The sequence below is a fragment of the Pseudophryne corroboree genome, chromosome 1 (genome assembly GCF_028390025.1).
Source record: "Pseudophryne corroboree isolate aPseCor3 chromosome 1, aPseCor3.hap2, whole genome shotgun sequence".
In the NCBI taxonomy this organism is placed as follows: domain Eukaryota; kingdom Metazoa; phylum Chordata; class Amphibia; order Anura; family Myobatrachidae; genus Pseudophryne; species Pseudophryne corroboree.
This window is the reverse complement of record NC_086444.1, coordinates 979,380,080-979,403,179: the sequence shown is the minus strand read 5'-3', so window position 1 is coordinate 979,403,179 and position 23,100 is coordinate 979,380,080. Positions and strand designations below refer to the sequence as shown.

Below are 23,100 nucleotides of genomic sequence, written 5' to 3'. Positions count from 1 at the left end.
ATTCGTAATTGAGGAGGGCTTGTGGACTTTTAATTGAAAGGTGTTATTCCAGTTAATAGGGAAAAAAACCATTGTGGTGCGTTTTTCCTTTAAAGTGTGCACTTTTAAGGAAAAATGTGTAAATCTACTACAACTTAGTATTTTTACGATGAAGTATGTGTTAATGCGATGGTTTCGCATTGCTGCGATGGTTTCGCATTACTGCGATGTCATTTGGCGTACGCCCACTTTGTGTAATACTGCGTACGAATGTGCAAAAATACGTTGGGGGCGGATGTTCGCAAATTTACTACATTAACGCAACTTTGCGAATATGTTGTGCGAACGAAAAACTTAGCGACCAACTCGGAATGACCTCCCTGGTTTTGCCCAATTGCTAACAAAATTGCTGCTGCTATCAACTCATAATTAGGCCCATTGTGTTATATAACTACAGAAAAATAATGGAGAACAAAAATTTTGAGGATAAAATAGGGAAAGATCAAGAACCACTTCCTCCTAATGCTGAAGCTGCTGCCACTAGCCATGACATAGACGATGAAATGCCATCGTCGTCTGCCAAGGCGATGCCCAATGTGATAGCAGAGGGCATGTAAAATCCAAAAAGTCAAAGTTCAGTAAAAAGACCCAAAAAAAGAAATTAAAATGGCCTGAGGAGAAACGTAAACTTGCCAATATGCCATTTACGAAACGGAGTGGCAAGGAACGGCTGAGGCCCTGGCCTATGTTCATGACTAATGGTTCAGCTTCACATGACGATGGAAGCCCTCATCCTCCCGCTAGAAAAATTAAAAGAGTTAAGCTGGAAAAAGCACAAAAAAGAACTGTGCGTTCTGAGATGGTATCACAAATCACCAAGGAGAGTCCAAGTGTGTCGGCTGTTGCGATGCTTGACCTTCCCAACACTGGACGGGAAGAGGTGGCTCCTTCCACCATTTGCATGCCCCCTGCAAGTGCTCGAAGGAGCACCCACAGTCCAGTTCCTGATATTGAAATTGAAGATGTCACTGTTGAAGTACAACAGGACGAGCATATGGGTTTTGCTGGCGCTGAGGAGGAAGCTGACGATGAGGATTCTGACGGTGATGTGGTTTGTTTAAGTCAGGCACCGGGGGAGACACCTGTTGTCTGTGGGATGAAGAAGCCCATTGTGATGCCTAGGCAAACTACCAAAAAAGCCACCTCTTCGGTGTGGAATTATTTCTCCACAAATCCGGACAACAGGTGTCAAGCCGTGTGTTACCTCTGTCAATCTGTAATAAGTAGGGGTAAGGATGTTAACAATCTAGGAATATCCTCCCTTATACGTCACCTGCAGCGCATTCATCATAAGTCAGTGTCAAGTTGTGAAACTTTGGATAAGAGCGTAAGCAGTCCAATGACACCTAAATCCCTTCTTCCTCCTGTACCCAAGCTCCTGCAAGCCACTCCACCAACTCACTCAATGTCAACTTCCTCCTCAGCCAAAAACATCAGTAGTCCTGCAGGCCATGTCTCTGTCAAGACTGAGGAGTCCTCTCCTAACCGGGATTCCTCCGGAAGATCCTTGAGTGGTACGCCTGCTGTTGCTGACGTTGCTGTTGTTGCTGCTGGGAGTCGATCGTCATCCCAGAGGGGAAGTCGGAAGACCACTTGTACTACTTCCAGTAAGCAATTGACTGTCCAACAGTCCTTTGTAAGGAAGATGAAATATGACAGCAGTCATCCTGTTACAAAGCAGATAACTGAGGCCTTGACACTTCTGTTGGTGTTAGACGTGCGTCCGGTATCCGCCATTAGTGCAGTGGGATTTAGACAATTGATGGAGGTATTGTTTCCCCGATACCAAATCCCATCTAGGTTCCACTTCACTAGGCAGGCAATACCAAGAATGTACAAAGACGTCAGAAAAAGAATCACCAGTGTCCTACAAAATGCGGTTGTATCCAGTGTCCACTTAACCACGGACATGTGGACAAGTTAAACAGGGCAGACTAAGGACTATATGACTGTGACAGCCCACTGGGTAGATGTATGGCCTCCCGCAGCGGCAACAGTAGCAGCATCTCGCAAACGCCAACTCGTTCCTAGGCAGGCTACGCTATGTATCACAGCTTTCCGTAAGAGGCACACAGCTGAAAACCTCTTACGGAAACTGAGGGACATCATCGCAGAATGGCTTACCCCAATCAGACTCTCCTGGGGATTTGTGATATCGCTCAAAAAAGGGGGGAATGGTTCCCGTATAGTACCGGAGCCAAAAGAGAAAAAGAAAGACTATGTCTTTTCTGGGGCACACTTTTGATGAGAATGAAAAGATGAGTTCTATTTAAAATATAACTTTTATTGTCAACCTTCATAAAATATTGACTATAGGGCAAAAGGAAGGGGGGAGAAAACAAGGAAAGGTACTGATAGTCACAATTTATTAAATTAATATGCTATGATCAAAAAATGAATAGATAAAATGTTATCTGAATAAATCGCTGATATAATAATAAAGATAACAATTTGGCTTAATGCTTCTGTGAGCGAAAATATGTATGTCTCCAAAAAATTGTTACCGTATATACTCGAGTATAAGCCGAGTTTTTCAGCACATTTTTTGTGCTGAAAAAGCTCCCCCTCGGCTTATACTCGAGTGATGCTCCCGGAGTCCTGTGCAGGAGCAGAGCGCAGGGAGCAGCCATGAGGGAAGTAGGAGGAGGAGGGAGGGAGGGGGGCTCGGGAGCCGCAGCAGCGCACTGTAATTGGTGCATCAACCAGTGACGCTGCTGCAGCCATTCTTCTCCTTCTCCATGCTCGCTGAAGCACCGCCGCGCCGCCCGCCTCCTCAGCCGCTGCGTTCTGTTCCAAGGCCGGCCACCGCTGCCCGCACCGCCTGCCGCTGCCTGCACTCCCGTGCCCCGTCATTGATGGTGAGTAGAGACAGGCTATGGGTGGGAGCGCGGGTGTGTCGGGGGGGGGGGGTCGCGGGGTAGTTGGGGGCTGGGCATATCTGGCACTGAGGGCATACGGTATCTGGGGGCATATGTAGCACTGTGGGGGGCAGATCTGGCACTATGAGGGCATATGTGGCACTATGGGGGATTATCTGGCAGTATGAGGGCATATGTGGCACTATGGGGGATTATCTGGCAGTATGAGGGCATATGTGGCACTATGGGGGATTATCTGGCAGTATGAGGGCATATGTGGCACTGTGGGGCATATCTGGCACTGTGGGGGCATATCTGGTACTATGAGGGCATATGTGGCACTGTGGGGGATTATCTGGCACTGTGGGGGCATATCTGGCACTATGAGGGCATATCTGGCACTGTGGGGGATTATCTGGCAGTATGAGGGCATATGTGGCACTATGGGGGCATATCTGGATATGAGGGCATATCTGGCACTGTGGGAGCATATCTGGCACCGTGGGGGAATATGTGTATCTGGCAATGTGGGGGCATATCTGGCACTATGAGGGCAAATATCTGGCACCATGGGGGCATATTTAGCACTGTGGGGGTATATCTGGCACTGGGGGGCATATCTGGCAGTATGAGGGCTGTGTACGGCTAGAGCTGCATTTCCCACCCTAGGCTTATACTCGAGTCAATAAGTTTTCCCAGTTTTTTTGGGGAAAATTAGGTGCCTCGGCTTATATTCGGGTCGACTTATACTCGAGTATATACGGTACTCTAAAATTCTTATGTATTGGCGTGAAATTTTCCTCCTCGAATTGTAACAATTTGTCTTGTAGTGAAAATATCACCGGAAGAAAAAAATCATCAAAACAAATAAACAAACAAACAATTGGTTGAACCTGGCTCAACTCTATGATCTGAGTGTAACGGGGATTTATGAACAGAAGGGGAAAACAGAAGGAGAAAAATGATTCTAAGTCCTGTGTCCTGGGTTTGGATAAAAATACCTGCAGTACCCGGTATTCCCTGGTGGTCTCCCAACCAGGTACTGACCTGGCCCACAGTGCTTGGCTTCCAAGATCAGACGAGGTTGGGCATACTCAGTATGGTCTGACCGCAGGTAGATATATCCCACACCAAATGACACCAGGAACTCTGTATCCTAGATTCTGAGAGAATTTCCCAGGGTTTTCTTGTGGAGGCCCATGGTCCCGTAATGATGTTAGTAAAACTCCCGAATCTGGAAACAAGTTGTGTGAAAAATTCTCTGATTATTCTCCCACACTTGAAGAATAGCGTGAGGTCTGCCGGTTATCAGCTTCAGGAATGAACTGTTTAGGTGCCACCTCTTTTCAAAGGTGAGTCTTAGATCCCTTGTACTGAAGGCTGAAAGTCATATAAGCACCAAGGCAGTCACAGGTTTTAGATGTCAAAAAAATATATATATATCTCACTTTTTTTGCCATCTAAAACCTGTGACTGCCTTGGTGCTTATATGACTTTCAGCCTTCAGTACAAGGGATCTAAGACTCACCTTTGAAAAGAGGTGGCACCTAAACAGTTCATTCCTGAAGCTGATAACCGGCAGACCTCACGCTATTCTTCAAGTGTGGGAGAATAATCAGAGAATTTTTCACACAACTTGTTTCCAGATTCGGGAGTTTTACTAACATCATTACGGGACCATGGGCCTCCACAAGAAAACCCTGGGAAATTCTCTCAGAATCTAGGATACAGAGTTCCTGGTGTCATTTGGTGTGGGATATATCTACCTGCGGTCAGACCATACTGAGTATGCCCAACCTCGTCTGATCTTGGAAGCCAAGCACTGTGGGCCAGGTCAGTACCTGGTTGGGAGACCACCAGGGAATACCGGGTACTGCAGGTATTTTTATCCAAACCCAGGACACAGTACTTAGAATCATTTTTCTCCTTCTGTTTTCCCCTTGTGTTCATAAATCCCCGTTACACTCAGATCATAGAGTTGAGCCAGGTTCAACCAATTGTTTGTTTGTTTGTTTATTTGTTTTGATGATTTTTTTTCTTCCGGTGATATTTTCACTACAAGACAAATTGTTACAATTCCAGGAAGAAAATTTCACGCCAATACTTAAGAATTTTAGAGTAACGATTTTTTGGAGACATACATATTTTCGCTCACAGAAGCATTAAGCCAAATTGTTATCTTTATTATTATATCAGCGATTTATTCAGATAACATTTTATCTATTCATTTTTTGATCATAGCATATTAATTTAATAAATTGTGACTATCAGTACCTTTCCTTGTTTTCTCCCCCCTTCCTTTTGCCCTATAGTCAATATTTTATGAAGGTTGACAATAAAAGTTATATTTTAAATAGAACTCATCTTTTCATTCTCATCAAAAGTGTGCCCCAGAAAAGACATAGTCTTTCTTTTTCTCTTTTGGTACTATACGGGAACCATTCCCCCCTTTTTTGAGCATTAGTTTACTGAACTATCTCTGGGAGCACCACCAACCCAGCGCCTAATACTAATTTTTTGTGGTGTATATTGGCCAAATGTTGGTTTATATATTAGAGCTTTTGCTTTAATGATATCATTTTGTAATATTTAACACTTTAATTGAGTGATCCTGTGCAGACTCTACCAAACCCCTTTTTTGTGATTTGTGATATCGGACAAAGCCACCAATATTGTGCGTGCATTACATCTGGGCAAATTCCAGCACGTCCCATGTTTTGCACATACAATTAATTTGGTGGTGCAGAATTTATTGTAAAATGAAATGGGGTGTACAGGAGATGCTGTCGGTGGCCTGAAAAATTGCGGGCCACTTTCGACATTCTGCCACCGCGTGCTGAAGACTGGAGCGACAGCAAACACTCCTGAACCTGCCCTGCCATCAACTGAAGCAAGAGGTGGTAACGAGGTGGAATTCAACACTCTATATCAGAGCTGGCCAAATCAGTCCTCGAGATCTACCAACAGGTCATGTTTTCCAAGCATCCTAGAGATCTGTAGGCTTGTCAGTTAGGAATGAATGCAGCACATCTTAATTGGTAACGACTACACCTGCATACTAGCTAGGTGGTCTGGAAAATGTGAACTGTTGGTAGATCTTGAGGACTGGTTTGGCCAGCCCTGCTCTATATGCTTCAGAGGATGGAGGAGCAGCAAAAGGCAATTAAAGCCTATACATCCACCTACGATATAGGCAAAGGAGGGGGAATGCACCTGACTCAAGCGCAGTGGAGAATGATTTCTGTCTTGTACAAGGTTCTCCAACCCTTCGAACTTGCCACACGTGAAGTTAGTTCAGACACTGCCAGCTTGAGTCCGGTCATTCCCCTCATCAGGCTTTTGCAGGAGCAGCTGGAGAAATTGAAGGAGGAGCTAAGACGGAGCGATTCTGCTAAGTATGTGGGACTTGTGGATGTAGCCTTTCACTCGCTTTGCCAGGATTCAAGGGTGGTCAATCTGTTGAAATCAGAGCACTACATTTTGGCCACCGTACTCGATCCTAGGTTTAAAGCCAACGTTGTATCTCTCTTTCCGGCAGACACAAGTGTGCAGAGGTACAAAGACCTGCTGGTGAGAAAATTGTCAACTCAAGCGGAACGTGACCCATCAACAGCTCCTCCTTCAATTTCTCCCACCACTGGGGCTGCAAGGAAAAGGTTAAGATTTCCTAGCTCCCCGCTGGCGGTGATGCAGGGCAGTCAGGAGCGAAAACTGACATCTGGTCCGGACTGAAGGACCTGCCAACGGTTACTGACATGTCTACTGTCACTGCATATGATTCTGTCACCATTGAAAGAATGGTGGAGGATTATATGAGTGACATCATCCAAGTAGGCATGTCAGACAGTCCGTATGTATAATGGCAGGAAAAAAAGGCAATTTGGATGCCCTTGCACAAACTGGCTTTATTTTACCTAAGTTGCCCCCCTCCAGTGTGTACTCCGAAAGAGTGTTTAGTGCAGCCGGTAACCTTGTCAGCGATCGGCGTAGGAGGCTACTGATAAAGGTAACCCCAGGAAAGGGCACCCTTTGCTTAACCAAGTTCAAGCATGCATTCAGTCAGTCAGCATCAGGTTCATACACGGCTGCAGCCAGTGACCAGTCAACAAAATAACCTTTGTAATAACTAGCCACACGTGTGTAAAGTGGAAAGTAATAGAGCAGAGAGCGCTTTATTTCCTACAAGCAGTACATTATAAAGGATACAAATTAATATATGGTGTCGTCGATTCCTGACACGAAGCTTAATCCTATTGGCTAATAATACTCCTATCTTATACGTAATATAGTTGCCAACGTCTATATTTTTTTATACTGTATGTGCTTTTAAATGGGTTAGTTAGGGGAATTTTGCTAAAAGTGAGACACGCTATGTCTAGTTATGTTTTCACACCTTCCATACCGCAAACTACTGGACACCTGTGAAGCCTATATGTCTAGCTGCTGACATTTATATTTTACTCAGAAAAGTAATAAAAATAGATCATAAGAAGGTTTCAATATAGTTCACTCAAAGTGCAACGCCTTGCAGTTCTTTCCAATATCAACTCTGATCTGATAAACAATTATAAACAGCTTAGCAATATGGAGTCTATGAACAAAGATGGTTTCCATCTTTATCACTACTTTTACAAAATATGGAGAAGATGATGTTCATCAAAATGAATTATAAATTCCTCCGGGAAAACCTTTACCAGCAATTGCCTCCAGAAAGTACAGAGGGATCTGTGATGGTGGATTCCAGTGGGGACAAATTAATACTCTTCGAGGAGGAGGAGGATGTACACAGTGAAAGGGGTAAGGAATCGGAGGATGAGGATGAGATAGACATCTTGGCTCTGTAGAGCCAGTTTGTGCAAGGAGTGATTGATTGCTTCTTTTTTAGTGGGGGCCCAAACATACCACTCATTTCAGCCACAGTCGTGTGGCAGACCCTGTCGCTGAAATGATTGGTTTGTTAAAGTGTACATGTCCTGTTTATACAACATAAGGGTGGGTGGGAGAGCCCAAGGACAATTCCATCTTGCACCTTTTTTTCTTCTTTGCATCATGTGCTGTTTGGGGACTATTTTTTTAAAGTGCCATCCTGTCTGACACTTCCGTATATGTCCATTGGTACTGCCATTTAATTCCAGTGATTTTGCCATTTAATTCCAGCGATTTGGACGTGTAATTCCAGTGATTTGAACGTATAGTTCCAGTGATTTTGCCGTTTAATTCCAGTGATTTGGACGTATAATTCCAGTAAGAATTGTTTGTGTCTCTTGGCTTAGTCATACAGCTTCCTCATTGCACCTCTTCGACATCTATGCATGAGGTGCTGTTTGGGGCCTAGTTTTTGCAAAGTGCCATCCTGTCTGACACTGCCGTATGAGTCCAGGGGTACTGCTGTATTAGTCCTGGGGTACTGCCGTATAAGTCCACCAATTGCAGAATTTCTAAGAAATGACAGGGGCGTGCTGGAGATGCTTTCAGTGGACCGAACAATTGCGGCCCACTCTCGATATTCAGCCACTGCGTGACACTACTAGATGGACCAGGTGGTTGTGTCGCTTAGCTTAGTCATATAGCTACCTCGGTGCACCTTTTTTTCTTCTTTGCATCATGTGGTGTTTGGGGCCTCTTTTTGATTTCTGCCCTCCTGTCTGCCACTGCAGTGCCACTCCTAGATGGGTCATTTATTTGTGTTGCTTGGCTTAGTCATACAGCTACCTCATTGCACCTCTTCTACATCTTTGCATGAGGTGCTGTTTGGGGCCTAGTTTTAGAAAAGTGCAATCCTGCTGTACACTGCAGTGCCACTCCTATATGGAGCACACAAACAAATCCCTCTTGCGCTATACTAAAATATAAAATGGCTGAATATTCAACAAATCAAACTTAATTTTTTTTAAATATAACATTTTTAATATATAGAAATTCAATATTTCACAAAAATGACTAGACCGGTCTTATGTATAACAACATAAAAACAAATATCATATATTAAGCATTCTAAAGGAGGTGGATCCTAAAGTGTTTCTGTGCACAGAATACTGCTGAATTCCAGTTGTAACTCAGTCCATAAGAACAGGTCCACTGATATAATAAATCCCAGCTGTAATAGGAACCTGTATAGCACTCAAAAGTCCTGAAACTTTAGTAGAGAGCTGAAGTTCCAGTTTAACTTGCCACTTAGTAATAATAGTTGTAATGAATATCAACGCTCCACAGCGGAGCCTTACATGCGGCTTTCAACAGCAATGACGGCACGGAGAGTCCCGGTATCCAACGAGGCGGTCTCTGGCTACGGGACCAGGCACTAATGCTGGCGCCTGTTTGGAAGCACCCGATCTCCAGGCTCTGTGAGACCTCACCTCTGTATGCCTCGTGCAGGCACCGTATCACAGTCTCTCTCCTCTCCGGTCCTTAATTGGCTGATGTATTAAACGGACAGCAGTGGCAAGGTGTGCGGTCAATAATGACCCCTGCACTCATTATTGACCGCACACCTTGCCACTGCTGTCCGTTTAATACATCAGCCAATTAAGGACCGGAGAGGAGAGAGACTGTGATACGGTGCCTGCACGAGGCATACAGAGGTGAGGTCTCACAGAGCCTGGAGATCGGGTGCTTCCAAACAGGCGCCAGCATTAGTGCCTGGTCCCGTAGCCAGAGACCGCCTCGTTGGATACCGGGACTCTCCGTGCCGTCATTGCTGTTTAAAGCCGCATGTAAGGCTCCGCTGTGAAGCGTTGATATTCATTACAACTATTATTACTAAGTGGCAAGTTAAACTGGAACTTTAGATCTCTAGTAAAGTTTCAGGACTTTTGAGTGCTATACAGGTTCCTATTACAGCTGGGATTTATTATATCAGTGGACCTGTTCTTATGGACTGAGTTACAACTGGAGTTCAGCAGTATTCTGTGCACAGAAACACTTTAGGATCCACCTCCTTTAGAATGCTTAACATATGATATTTGTTTTTATGTTGTTATACATAAGACCGGTCTAGTCATTTTTGTGAAATATTGAATTTCTATATATTAAAAATTTTATATTTTAAAAAAATTAAGTTTGATTTGTTGAATATTCAGCCATTTTATATTTTAGTATAGCGCAAGAGGGATTTGTTTAAGTGTGCTTGATCTTTTACACTTGGTATTCCAGTGTTAAAATTTATTTGACTTGTTAACCCCAAGTCAATAGCTCTCCTGCAGCTTGTATAATTATTACAGATATATATAATATTATTGATATTTGATTAATTGAATCCAAAGTTTCTATAAACGCCTGGTGCGGTGGTTTTTTACTTCCACTCCTAGATGGGCCAGGTGTTTGTGCCGCACACTTGTGTCGCTTAGCTTGCCATCCAGCTACCTATTTGCACCTCTTTTTCTTCTTTGCATCATGTGCTGTTTGGGGACTAGTTTTTGAATAGTGCCATCTTGTCTGCAACTGCGGTGCCACTCCTAGATGGGCCAGGTGTTTGTGCCACACACTTGTGTCGCTTAGCTTAGTCATACAGCCACCTCGGTGCAACTTTTAGGCCTAAAAACAATATTGTGAGGTGTGAGGTGTTCAGAATAGACTGGAAATGAGTGGAAATGAATGTTATTAACGTTAATTATACCGTAAGAGCAAGATTACCCCCAAATTCTGTTATTTTAGCTGTTTTTATGTTTTTTCAAAAATCACCCAGATCCAAAACCAAAACACGAAAGGGTGGTTTTGGCAAAACGAAGCCAAAACCAAAACACAAAAGTGGAATTAGAACCAAAACCAAAACACAAAACATGTAAAGTGCCAGCCAGATAGATAGATAGATAGATAGATAGATAGATAGATAGATAGATAGATATGTGCTGTAGCATGTGATTACTTTACTTTACACTGGCAGAACTTGTGAGTGGTGGGCCCAGGTGCAAAAATATTCTTTGGGCCCCCTCCTTCGCCTTACCCCAAGTGCATAATATGCATATGGCAGAGCATAACAGGGAGAGGAAGACAGGGAGAGGCAGTGGGTGACAGGGAGATGCAGAGGGTGACGCCAGGAAGATGGTTACTGACATTGGATGACAGTGAGAGGGTGACAGAGAGTATGATGGAGAGATGCAGTGGGTGACGCAATGGACAGGGTGACTGGCAGTGGGTGGCAGGAAGAGAATGACGAAGACAAGTAGTGGGTGACGCCAAGGAGACATCAGAGGGTTACTGGCAGTGGGTGGCAGGGAGAGGGTAACAGAGAGACGCAGTGGGTGATGCAAGGCAGAGGGTGACTGGTAGTGGGTGACAGAGAGTAGGTGATGGAGAGAAGCAGTGGATGACAGGCAGTGGGTGATGGAGAGACAGTGGGTGATGCCAGGGAGAGGGTAACTGGTATTCGGTGACAGGGAGAAGCAATGGGTGACTTGTAGTGGGTGAAACCAGGGAGAGTGACTGGTAGTAGGTGAGAGGGAGAGGGTGGACTAAGAGAGGCACTGGGTCATGACAGGGAGAGGGTGACTGGTAGTGGATGAAAGGGATGACTGGTAGTAGGTGAGAGGGAGAGGGTGGACTAAGAGAGGCAATGGGTCATGACAGGGAGAGGGTGACTGGTAGTGGATGAAAGGGAGAAGCAGTGGGTGACTGGTAGTGGGTGACTGATAGTGGGTGCCAAGGAGAGGGTGACTGAGAGATGCAGTGGGTGATGCCAGGGAGAGGGTGACTGGTAGTGTGTTACAAGAAGAAGCAGTGTGTGACTCATAGCCAGGGAGAACTGGTATTTACGCCCGGGACAGCCACAAGATCCCCGGCGCCAGTGGTATAGTCAGTTTCTCTGTAGGAAGCAATAGGGAGAGAAGAGGAGCTGGGAGGAGAGGGGATTGCAGCCCCTCCTCTCCCTCTGGCTGGACTTTCACTGCGCTCACTGTGGCGAGCCCCGGTGCAATACAACGGCTAAACCTCCACTAGTTCCGCCAACGCTCTGGTTGTGAAACATGTAGGCTCCAGGGAGCACATGTAAATCTCATATCAAAGTCCTACCCCTTTAGTACCACCAATTTAATTTGTATACATTTCTGTTTTTCTACTAAAATACAGTTCAGTTTAGCCTTATTTATGGCTTGAGAAAGCAAGATATTTTTACAATAGGAAATGTGTACCTTTTTATTTTCTCACACCTCACAGTCTCTTGTGAATTTTGTCTTCAAATTCTAGGCAGTTTATCCTTAGCTTAAGCGTAATAGAGATTTAGAAAGGTGTGAATTTGTTTCTCATCTGAGAACATTAATAAGATGCTGAGATGTAACATATTGATTTAGTTAAGCAGATGACACATTACTAGATTCGGATGTGTGTAATAAAGGAGAGGATTTGTACACTGTAAGAGCTGACCAATTTGCATGCTGTCTCTATTTGCTGATTCTGAGAGCTCCCTGACTGCTTATCACCCTGTCTGCTGACAGAAAGGAGACTTCTCATTTTCTGCTACTATAGAGATGTGCACTGGAAATTTTTCGGGTTTTGGTTTTGGATTCGGTTCCGCGGCTGTGTTTTGGATTCGGACGCGTTTTGGCAAAACCTCCCTGAAATTTTTTTGTCGGATTCTGGTGTGTTTTGGATTCGGGTGTTTGTTGTTTTTTTAAAACCCTCAAAAACAGCTTAAATCATAGAATTTGGGGGTAATTTTGATCCTATAGTATTATTAACCTCAATAACCATAATTTCCACTCATTTCCAGTCTATTCTGAACACCTCACACCTCACAATATTATTTTTAGTCCTAAAATTTGCACCAAGGTCGCTGGATGACTAAGCTAAGCGACCCAAGAGGGCGGCACAAACACCTGGCCCATCTAGCAATGGCACTGCAGTGTCAGACAGAATGGCACTTAAAAAAATTGTCCCCAAACAGCACATGATGCAAAGAAAAGAGAAAAAGAGGTGCACTGTGGTCGCTGGACGGCTAAGCTAAGCGACACAAACACCTTAATATCACAGGAATTATTCGTTGTAATCAATGGTATTATTGGTCCAAATCACTGGAAGAAAATGACAAAATCACAGGAATTATTCGTTCTAATCAATGGTATTATTGGTCCAAATCACTGGAAGAAAATGACAAAATCACAGGAATTATTCGTTCTAATCAATGGTATGATTGGCCCAAATCAATGGAAGAAAATGACAAAATCACAGGAATTATTCGTTCTAATCAATGGTATTATTTGTCCAAATCACTGGAAGAAAATGACAAAATCACAGGAATTATTCGTTCTAAGCAATGGTATTATAGATCCAAATCACTGGAAGAAAATGAAAAAATCACTGGAATCATTTGGCAAGATCACTGTAATTAATAATTAATTATACATCACTGATATTAATTGGTAAAATCTCGCTATCGCCTGCCTAGTGAAGTGGAATCTAGATGGGAATTTGTACCGGGGACACAATAACTTCATCAATTGTCTAAATCCCAATGCACTAATGGCGGAAAACGGGCGCACGTCTAACAGCGCACTGATTATACTGAGAACTGATTATACTGATCAATCACTGATTATACTGAGCACTGATTTTACTGAGCACTGATGATACTACGGAGAACTGACACTGAGCAGCGAGAACAGCACTGGACTATTGTACTGTAGTATACTGGTCACCACAATGCTGCACTGTACTACTATATATACTGCTCACAACAATGCAGCACAGATATGGATACTTGCAGTGACACGGAGCTGCAAAATACAACAATGGCCTACTGTACTGTACAACTATATACTGTTGGTCACCAAAATGCTGCACTGTACTACTATATATTCTGCTCACAAAAATGCAGCACAGATATGGAATGGATACTTGCAGCAGGGACGTGCAGTCAGGGGAGGCAGGGGAGGCAGTGCCTCCCCTGTCATAATGATTAAGATAATACTAAGAAGATGCATATGACACATATTCTGTGTCATATGTATCTTCTTTATATTATTCTTTACATTTCTCCCCTCTCTATGTATTTGGGAGGCACCGATCGTGGTGCCTCCCGTTGTCACTGCGGAAAGTATGGGGAGCGGGGGGCGGGCACGGGCGGGGACTAGCCTTGGGCTGTAAAAGCCCACTGTAAATATATGGGAAAGCGGCACCATTAGTGGTGCCGCTTTCATACAGGGACGTGCTTTCAACCTATGAAAGCCCGTCCCTGTCAGTGAGGCCACAGTGATTGGCCAGCGGATCCGTCCCTGGATCCGCTGTCAATCACTGTGTGGGCGACGCTGGGGAGGAGGTGCGGGCGGCTGGATGCGGCGATGGTGCGGGCGGCGGGATGCGGCGGTGGAGTGGGCGTCGGCGGTGCGGGTTGCGGCGGTGGTGCGGCGGCGGAAATTACCTTTATTCTGCAGAGTTTGGCAGCGGAGCGGTTCCAGTTTCAAAAATGGCGCCTCAGCGTCATTTTTGAAATTCAAGATGGCTGCCGTGAGCCAATCACGGCTCGCCGCGTCATCGCCCCGCCCCCGCCGGCTGACTTATATAAGTCAGCGCGAGGCGGAGGAGAGTCAGTCCGACGGCGGAGGAGGAGCAGTGAAGAGCTCCTGAAGAATGAAGACGCCGGAAGTCCTGGCTGGGCGGCGGCTATGCAAAAGAGCTTAGCAGCCGCCGCCCACCAGGTGAAGACGCTGGAAGCCCTGGGGGGGTGGCGCCCCCCCAGGTGAAGACGCCGGAAGCCCTGGGAAGGCGGCGGCCACGCAAAAGAGCTTAAAGGCCGCCGCCCCCAGGTGAAGACCCAGTTTAATAAAGTTTATTTTCAAGATAGTGTGGTGTTTTTATTTTAATATTTTCTTTACAGGTGGACTACAGGTGCCAGCGGGCACTTTATGTCCGGGCATGCTGGCACTTGTGGTTCTCCAAGTGCCAGCATGCTGGGGCAGGCTTGCTGGGACCTGTAGGCTACCTGTAAAGAACAATATTACTATTCTTTGCAGGTGGACTACAGGTGCCAGCAGGCCCTTTGTGTCCGGGCATGCTGGCACTTGTGGTTCTCCAAGTGCCAGCATGCTGGGGCAGGCTTGCTGGGACCTGTAGGCCACCTGTAAAGAACAATATTAACACACAATGAACCCCGCACCCACCGCCACCAGGGGTGCGGGGCATAGCACTGGGCTATCAGCCCAGTGCTGGTTACTGCTCGGGAGGGGGGACCCCATTTTTATTTTTTGGGGTTCCCACTTTCCGAGTAATTCCAACCCTGGGCTGACTGGCTGGGGGGCAGATTAATGTAATGGCAGGGGGACCCCACACTGAGTGTCTCCCCTGCTATGGCATTACTCCCCCTAGCTGGTTCTGCCTAGTGCTGGTTTTACTGGTGTGTTGGGGGACCACACTTTTTTTTTTTCCAGGTGGGGGGGGGGGGGCTTCTTAGCTGCCAGTGCCTCCCCAACCAGTGACCTCACCGCACGTCACTGACTTGCAGTGACACGGAGCTGCAAGATACAGCAATGGCCTACTGTACTGTACAACTATATACTGTTGGTCACCAAAATGCAGCACACTGAGCACAGATATTTGCAGCACACTGAGCACAGATATGGAGCTTTTCAGGCAGAGAACGTAGATATTTGCAGCACACTGAGCACAGATATTTGCAGCACACTGATTACAGATATGGAGCTTTTCAGGCAGAGAACGTAGCCACGTCCTCTCCGTTCAATCTCCAATGCACAAGTGAAAATGGCGGCGAAGCGCGGCTCTTTATATAGAATATGAATCTCGCGAGAATCCGACAGTGGGATGATGACGTTCGGCCGCGTTCGGGTTAACCGAGCAAGGCGGGAAGATCCGAGGCTGCCTCGGACCCGTGTAAAATAGGTGAAGTTCGGGGGGGTTCGGATCTCAACTAACCGAACCCGCTCATCTCTACTATAATACTATACAGTATATTTCTCTATGCTGAACAAATGCTTTTCTCTAGTTCACAGGTTCTTATACTCGATCCTCATTACCCCACACAGTTCATGTTCTCCAGGTCTCCTCACAAAATCACAAATGAAATAATTAGCTCTACCTGTGGATCTTTTAAATGTGTCAGTGAGTAATGGATACACCTGTGCATCTGCTGGGTGACATGGAAAACATTAACTGTTTGGGGTCTTGAGTTGTGATGGTGGTAGATCTGCAGCATAGTCCAAAACTGAAATAGGAGAGCTAGACCAACTGCACCCTCAAACGTTGCAACATCGCCAGCCGGTACTCACTGTCAGCAGGAAGCCACAGAGAATCAGCAGCCGGGTGCACCAGCAGCAGACAGGACATCAGCGATGGATCATCAGTCCAACCGGCCTGCCCACCCCATAGCCACTGGTGCCAACTGCTAGCTATCTATCTACCCATGCCACAGACTCCTGTGTCATAGGTAAGGATGGCTTTATATGCCAGATCCCCCTTATACCACTTTATATGACATAAGAGCCCCTTCATATTCCTTAAGAGACCCCCATGGCCATACTTTATATTCCAAAGCTTTCTCCTGCTATGCCCATTTTTATGCCATCAGATCAGAGAGAGCCCTCTCATCATGTGCTCTTATGCCAGAACATTGATCCCTCCAATCATGCTTCAGTCTTTAATCAATAATATACATGTTAATCAGCACAGTTCAGGTAAATTATAATATACAGTAGTCAGTGTAGTCCAAGTACCTTATAATACACAGCAATCTACACAGTCTAAGGTGGTCATTCCGAGTTGTTCGCTCTGTAATTTTCTTCGCATCGCAGCGATTTTCCGCTAACTGCGCATGCGCAATGTTCGCACTGCGACTGCGCCAAGTAAATTTGCTATGCAATTAGATATTTTACTCACGGCATTACGAGGTTTTTTCTTCGTTCTGGTGATCGTAATGTGATTGACAGGAAGTGGGTATTTCTGGGCGGAAACAGGCCGTTTTATGGGAGTGTTTGAAAAAACGCTACCGTTTCTGGGAAAAACGCGGGAGTGGCTGGAGAAACGGAGGAGTGTCTGGGCGAACGCTGGGTGTGTTTGTGACGTCAAACCAGGAACGACAAGCACTGAACTGATCGCACTGGAAGAGTAAGTCTCGAGCTACTCAGAAACTGCAAAGAGAAGTCTTTTCGCAATATTGCGAATCTTTCGTTCGCAATTTTGATAAGCTAAGATTCACTCCCAGTAGGCGGCGGCTTAGCGTGTGCAAAGCTGCTAAAAGCAGCTTGCGAGCGAACAACTCGGAATGAGGGCCTAAGTACATTGTAATACTTAGCAATCAAATTTAAGGAACTATGGGGGTCATTCCGAGTTGTTCGCTCGTTGCCGATTTTCGCAACGGAGCGTTTAAGGCAAAAATGCGCATGCGCATGGTACGCAGTGCGCATGCGCTAAGTATTTTAGCACAAAACTTAGTAGATTTACTCACGTCCGAACGAAGAATTTTCATCGTTGAAGTGATCGGAGTGTGATTGACAGAAAGTGGGTGTTTCTGGGCGGAAACTGACTGTTTTCTGGGAGTATGCGGAAAAACGCAGGCATGCCAGGATAAAACGCGGGAGTGTCTGGAGAAACGGGGGAGTGGCTGGCCGAACGCAGGGCGTGTTTGTGACGTCAAACCAGGAACGAAACAGGCTGAGCTGATCGCAGTGTAGGAGTAAGTCTCGAGCTACTCAGAAACTGCTAAGAGTTTTCTATTCGCAATTCTGCTAATCTTTCGTTCGCAATTCTGATAAGCTAAAATACACTCCCAGAGGGCGGAGGCCTAGCGTGTGCAATGCTGCTAAAATCTGCTAGCGAGCGAACAACTCGGAATGACCCCCTATCTACATTAAAGGCTTTTGCTGGAACAGTCAGCAACCAAGCAAGAGAACCAGTTGAGACCACAAATATGACCAGGGGTGGATTGGCCATAGGATTCACCAGGAAGATTCCTGTTATACTGACGTGTCTGCCAGGCCTGTTTTGTGTGTTGTCATGTGGCCCCACCTCCCACATGACAGGAAACCCACCGCACTCAGTACACTGCATTGTCCCCATTAATTCTGTTATTCCATCTGTGCAGTACAGCAACTCTGCCATCCAGTGATGCTGCCATGGCTACACGATATGTTATACCTCTTGTGCTGCCCACAGTAATACAGAATTTTACAGGACCACTTTTACTTCCCAATATGGCCCTTGATACGCAAGAAGACAGCAACTACGTAAAATCAGGCCCTATGAGGAGGAATAACGTCCTCCCTCAACATACAGCACCCCCACCCTACTTCTGTAAAATTCCCGGGCTGGTTTTCCATCCCAATCTTCCCCTGAATATGACCATCTGGGTTGTTCACCCTCACATTCCTGTCTCCCCACCACCCCCATTGTCTCCCTGACATTACCAGCTTATTCCTCATATTTCACACTTTGTGCCCCACATGCCCTCAGCATCTCCCTCATAAGCCCTCTCCGCAACAGCTTATTCTTTACATGCCCACCTTTGTACCACACATGTCCCAGCTTCAACCTCATGCCCAATCCGCAGAAGCTTATTCTTCACATGGCATGAATTTATTATGGTTAGTATTCATGTTCACATCAGTACTAAGTATTTCAGCATGTGTGTTGATGCAGCAGAAAGTAGTTAATTATCTGTCACTGACATGAATATTACTAAGAAGGAATAGTGAGGGAGCATCTCCTCCAAAAGCAGAACAGTGAGGAAAGGTACCTGAAAGTGAGTACATTTAACTTGTTTTTGACTACTGTTGATTATGTTGTTTAATAAATGTGTAGTTGTGTTCATTAAGTGGGGGAAAAAAATGTATGAATTTACTATGATGGGAGTTCTATTTAAGATGGGATGTTGCCCATAGCAACCAATCAGTTTCCAGTAAATGTTAGTAAATTTACCCCACTGTCACCACCTTTTAGAATGGATGGACTTGAAATGTAGGTATGTATGCTTGATTTTAATCATGCCAGTGATATGATTAAGGCTTCCTATGGAAACCTTTAGGTATTGTGGTGGAATTTGATGGATCAAACAATACGTCAGTCTCCAATCACAATTTCAATGCAAGAATAAAAGGGAGATCACTGAGCACAATGGTGGTCATTCCGAGTTGATCGCTATCTGTATTTGTTCTTAGCGCAGCGATCAGGCTAAAAAACTGCAGTTCTGCGCATGCATATGTAGCGCAATGCGCACGCGTGACGTACGGGCACAACAAATGATGCAAATTTGCACGGGGTCTAGCGATGCATTTCAGTTGCACGGGTTGCCGCAGAGTGATTGACATGAAGTGGGTGTTTCTGGGTGGCAACTGACCATTTTCAGGGAGTGTTCGGAAAAACGCAGGCGTGCCAGGGAAAATGCAGGCATGGCTGGGCGAACGCTGGGAGGGTGTGTGACATAAAATCCGGAACTGAATAGTCTGAAGTGATGGCAAGCGCTGAGTAGGTTTTGAGCTACTCTGAAACTACACAAAAAAAATTTGCAGGCGCTCTGCGATAAAAACGTTCGCACTTCTGCTAAGCTAAAATACACTCCCAGTGGGCAGCGGCATAGCGTTTGCACGGCTACTAAAAACTGCTAGCGAGCTATCAACTTGGAATGACCCCCAATATACAGTGATACACACAGGGGCATTTTATTAGAGGTGGGCGTCTGTGTGCAGACTCCGGGTGTGCCCCTCCTCTCCATGGCACAGTAGACTCCGGCATTGTGCCACAGTCTACTGCTCATGCACCGGTCTCCGTAAACTTGGTGCCTGCCATATTCCGGAGACTAATGTCATTACTGCACATTTGCTGCGGCCATCTTGGCTGTAATTTTTGCTCTGGCTGCAGCGCCCGATGGGGACTCCGGAAAAGGAAAATCTTAAAATATGGGTGCAGTGTGTGCGGTGTGGGCCCCTCTAGACCTAGGGGCCCGTGTGCACTTCACACATTGCACCTATTATAGAAACGCCAATGGATACACATGTTTAGTATGTTTACATGACTGCCCTGTGCTAAAATATATATTGAGAAAACTGTACTACATCAAATCAAGGTATTGGACTGAAGGAGAGCTGTAAGTAAGTCGGCAATATTTGCTCCCACTTTGCGCACACAGAATTAAATGCTTATATTCCCCCATAAGCTAAGTTGTACAGATCTCTACAGCAGGTCCACCAACCACCATTTGCTTGATTATATAGCTGTCATCATTATCAGTGCACATGTGCCGCAGCTCAATGCGTAATGCAATGTAATAGATATGCCTGGCTTTCCCCTTTAAGAATACATAATTAATATACAAATTATTAAGTTAATGCATTTGTATTATATGTTACAACATTTTTATCTATCTTTCCTCACTGAAAATATAGCGCATGTGGAACAGACAGAGAATGGTGGTGCGTCATGATAAATGGCAAATAAAGTATGAAATTAGTATGCAAAGCGTGATATATTGAGGAAGGAAATGAAAGCTGGATCTTAATGAAGCAAATAAATCACAACAAGGAGCTTGTAGATTACAGACAAGAAGATAACTAGTATCTATGTATAAAATGCTATCCTGTGAAGCCATACATCACTTTAATAATTGCATAATTGTTTGGATGGATAACAAATGTGTAATTTAGCTGTTTGAAGACTGCAGCTGCAGATGAGGATGCTTTAGGTCACTTCTTGCAGGGAAATACAGCTCAATTCTGATATAATAATAAATCTATTAAATGTTGGAGGGCTGATTGCGTGTTGTATTGCAGTGAAAAGACGTACGTTAAACTATTTTTGTGTTTGAGAATGTGTGCCACACAGGGGCACTTTAAGAGAAGAGGAGGCCCGGGTGCAGCCTCCTCCGTTCGGGCCCCTCCTCTCTGCCGGCAGGACTTAGAGCCTGAGCACTACAGCGCTCAGACTATACTGCTCATGCGCAGATCTCCGGGAATGGCGCAGCGGACATTTTCCCAGTGATTTTTCTACTGTGCCACTTTCATGGAGTTTTAACACCACCGTGGACTTCGGCGCGGGACTCTGAGGGGGTGAGTATTTTGAAAATGGGCACAGTGTGTGCGGTGGGGGCCCCCTCAGGACTCAGGGGCCCATGTGCACTGCACACACAGCACCCATTATAGAAACGCCAGTGGGGCCACACTATGTTGTGGGTATGTTTTACGAGACTATACTCATGGCAAGAGTATAGTTTTTATATATATATATATATATATATATATCATCTGTGCAGGCGGCACTCACGGCGAATGAAATGGGACAAGAGCCAAAGATGCTGTCAACGTTTCAATGTAAGTGATTACATTTTCATCAGGACAATTAAAACATACAAACATACATACCTACCTATATAGCCTCCTCTGATTGTGCATGAGGCCGCCCGCCCGCCGCGTCCGCCCGTCACTTCCCGCCCGGTCTAATGACGTCATCCACAGGCGCCGGCGTCCGGCGTCATGACAACCTGAACGAAGCACACCATAAACAAAAAAACAAAGTGAACGAGTGCTACCACATGCAGAATACAAAAGAATACACATATTGCACTCCTGTAAAGAGAATAAAAGCTGTTTTACATATCAAACATTATAAATCCTATGCTGTTAAAGTACTTTATATTTAAGCGAACCTCATACTGAATGTATGAAACAAAAAAATATAAAATAAAATAAAAATGACAGCTCAGAGGGACAGTGTCCTGTAGGTGATGGCTAGCATAAAGGAATCACTAAGGTAAGGTGCAAATATCCTAACAAACTGCACAGCTTAATAGAAAGCATAAGAAATTGACTCATGATGATGCGGAGACCATACAAACTCCACACCAGCCCAAGTAATAACAACCAATGTAAATCAATATAAATCAAATTTTACAAGATACACACATCCCGTATTAGCAGTAGATACAGATAATCATAGAGCAATAGACCATAAGTAAAACAGGTGTGGAGAGGTTACAGACTCCACACCAACCTGAGAACTACCAGCAGACATCTACCAAAGTATACTCAGTACAGACGTCCCATTAGATAAAGCAATTGAGGCCCTGATGTTCATTGAGTCCTCTCGGGGACAATGTGTCAAGCAAATTAATCCATATAGCTTCCCTTTTTAACAAAAGAAGACCTCTATCACCCCCCCCCCCCCCCCGTCTTAATGGGGGAAGATGGTCTATAATACGATATCGTAATTGTGCCAAGGAGTGGCGGGCTGTCACAAAATGCCTAGATATCGGTTGATCACTTCTTCCTGAACTGAGCGCAGCTCTAATAATGGATCTATGCGCCGCCATACGTTCTTTAAAGGCGCATTCCGTTTTGCCCACATAATGCAGGCCGCAGGGGCAACTCAGCAGATACACCACAAATTTGGTTGTGCAGGTCACCCGGTGGAGAATTTTAAATTTCTTTCCAGTGTAAGGGTGACAAAAACTGTCACCAGCAATCATATGGCTGCAGGTCGTGCAGCCTAAGCATTTGAAACAGCCCAAACGTGTCGGGTTAAGAAAACCCAATGATTTAACCTCATGTGGTAACGGAAATTGTATATCCGTTTTCACCACATAATCTCTAATGTTTTTGCCCCTCCTATAAGCTGGCATTATTCTAGTATGGGCTAGGCTTTTGAAGTGTTTATCAGACTGAACCACTGGCCACAGGGACTTGGTTAACCTATTTATCTGGTTGCTGAAACAGTGAAATTTGTTAGTCCAAATTAAATGATCTTGTGGTTTTTTCACTGCTGCAGTAAGCGCAACAGATCTAGGAGTAGTCAATACTTTTAGCTTGGTGGCAATTAGATCATCCAGTGGGTAACCTCTCTGTTGGAATCTAGTAACCATGGAATCTAATGCTTGTTCTACCGCCCTCTCATCACTTACAATCCTGCGCACCCGCAGCATTTGAGAGTACGGGAGGCCTTTTTTGAGAGGTACTGGCTGATGACTAGAAGCTAACAACATGTTATTCCTGTCTGTGGGCTTGACAAAAAGCTTAGTATCAATTTTACCATCAACAATCTGAATGCATACATCCAAAAAGTTAATGCTCCTATGGTCAAAGCTGTAGGTAAACTTTACTGGTGAATCTGATTCATTATGTCATTTTACATGCTCTCTACTATGACATTGGGCATCGGCCTTGGCAGACGACGTTGATGGCATTTCATCGTCTCGGCCATGACTAGTGGCAGCAGCTTCAGCACGAGGTGGAAGTGGATCTTGATCTTTCCCTATTTTAACCTCCACATTTTTGTTCTC

At 45.1% G+C, this 23,100-nt stretch overlaps 2 pseudogenes; one reads left to right on the top strand and one right to left on the bottom strand.

Moving 5' to 3' along the window:
• Positions 1-3,895: 3,895 nt before the first annotated feature.
• LOC134945556 (5S ribosomal RNA) lies at positions 3,896-4,013 on the bottom strand (annotated as a pseudogene).
• Positions 4,014-4,661: 648 nt separating this feature from the next.
• Positions 4,662-4,779, top strand: LOC134945549 (5S ribosomal RNA; annotated as a pseudogene).
• Positions 4,780-23,100: the final 18,321 nt, after the last annotated feature.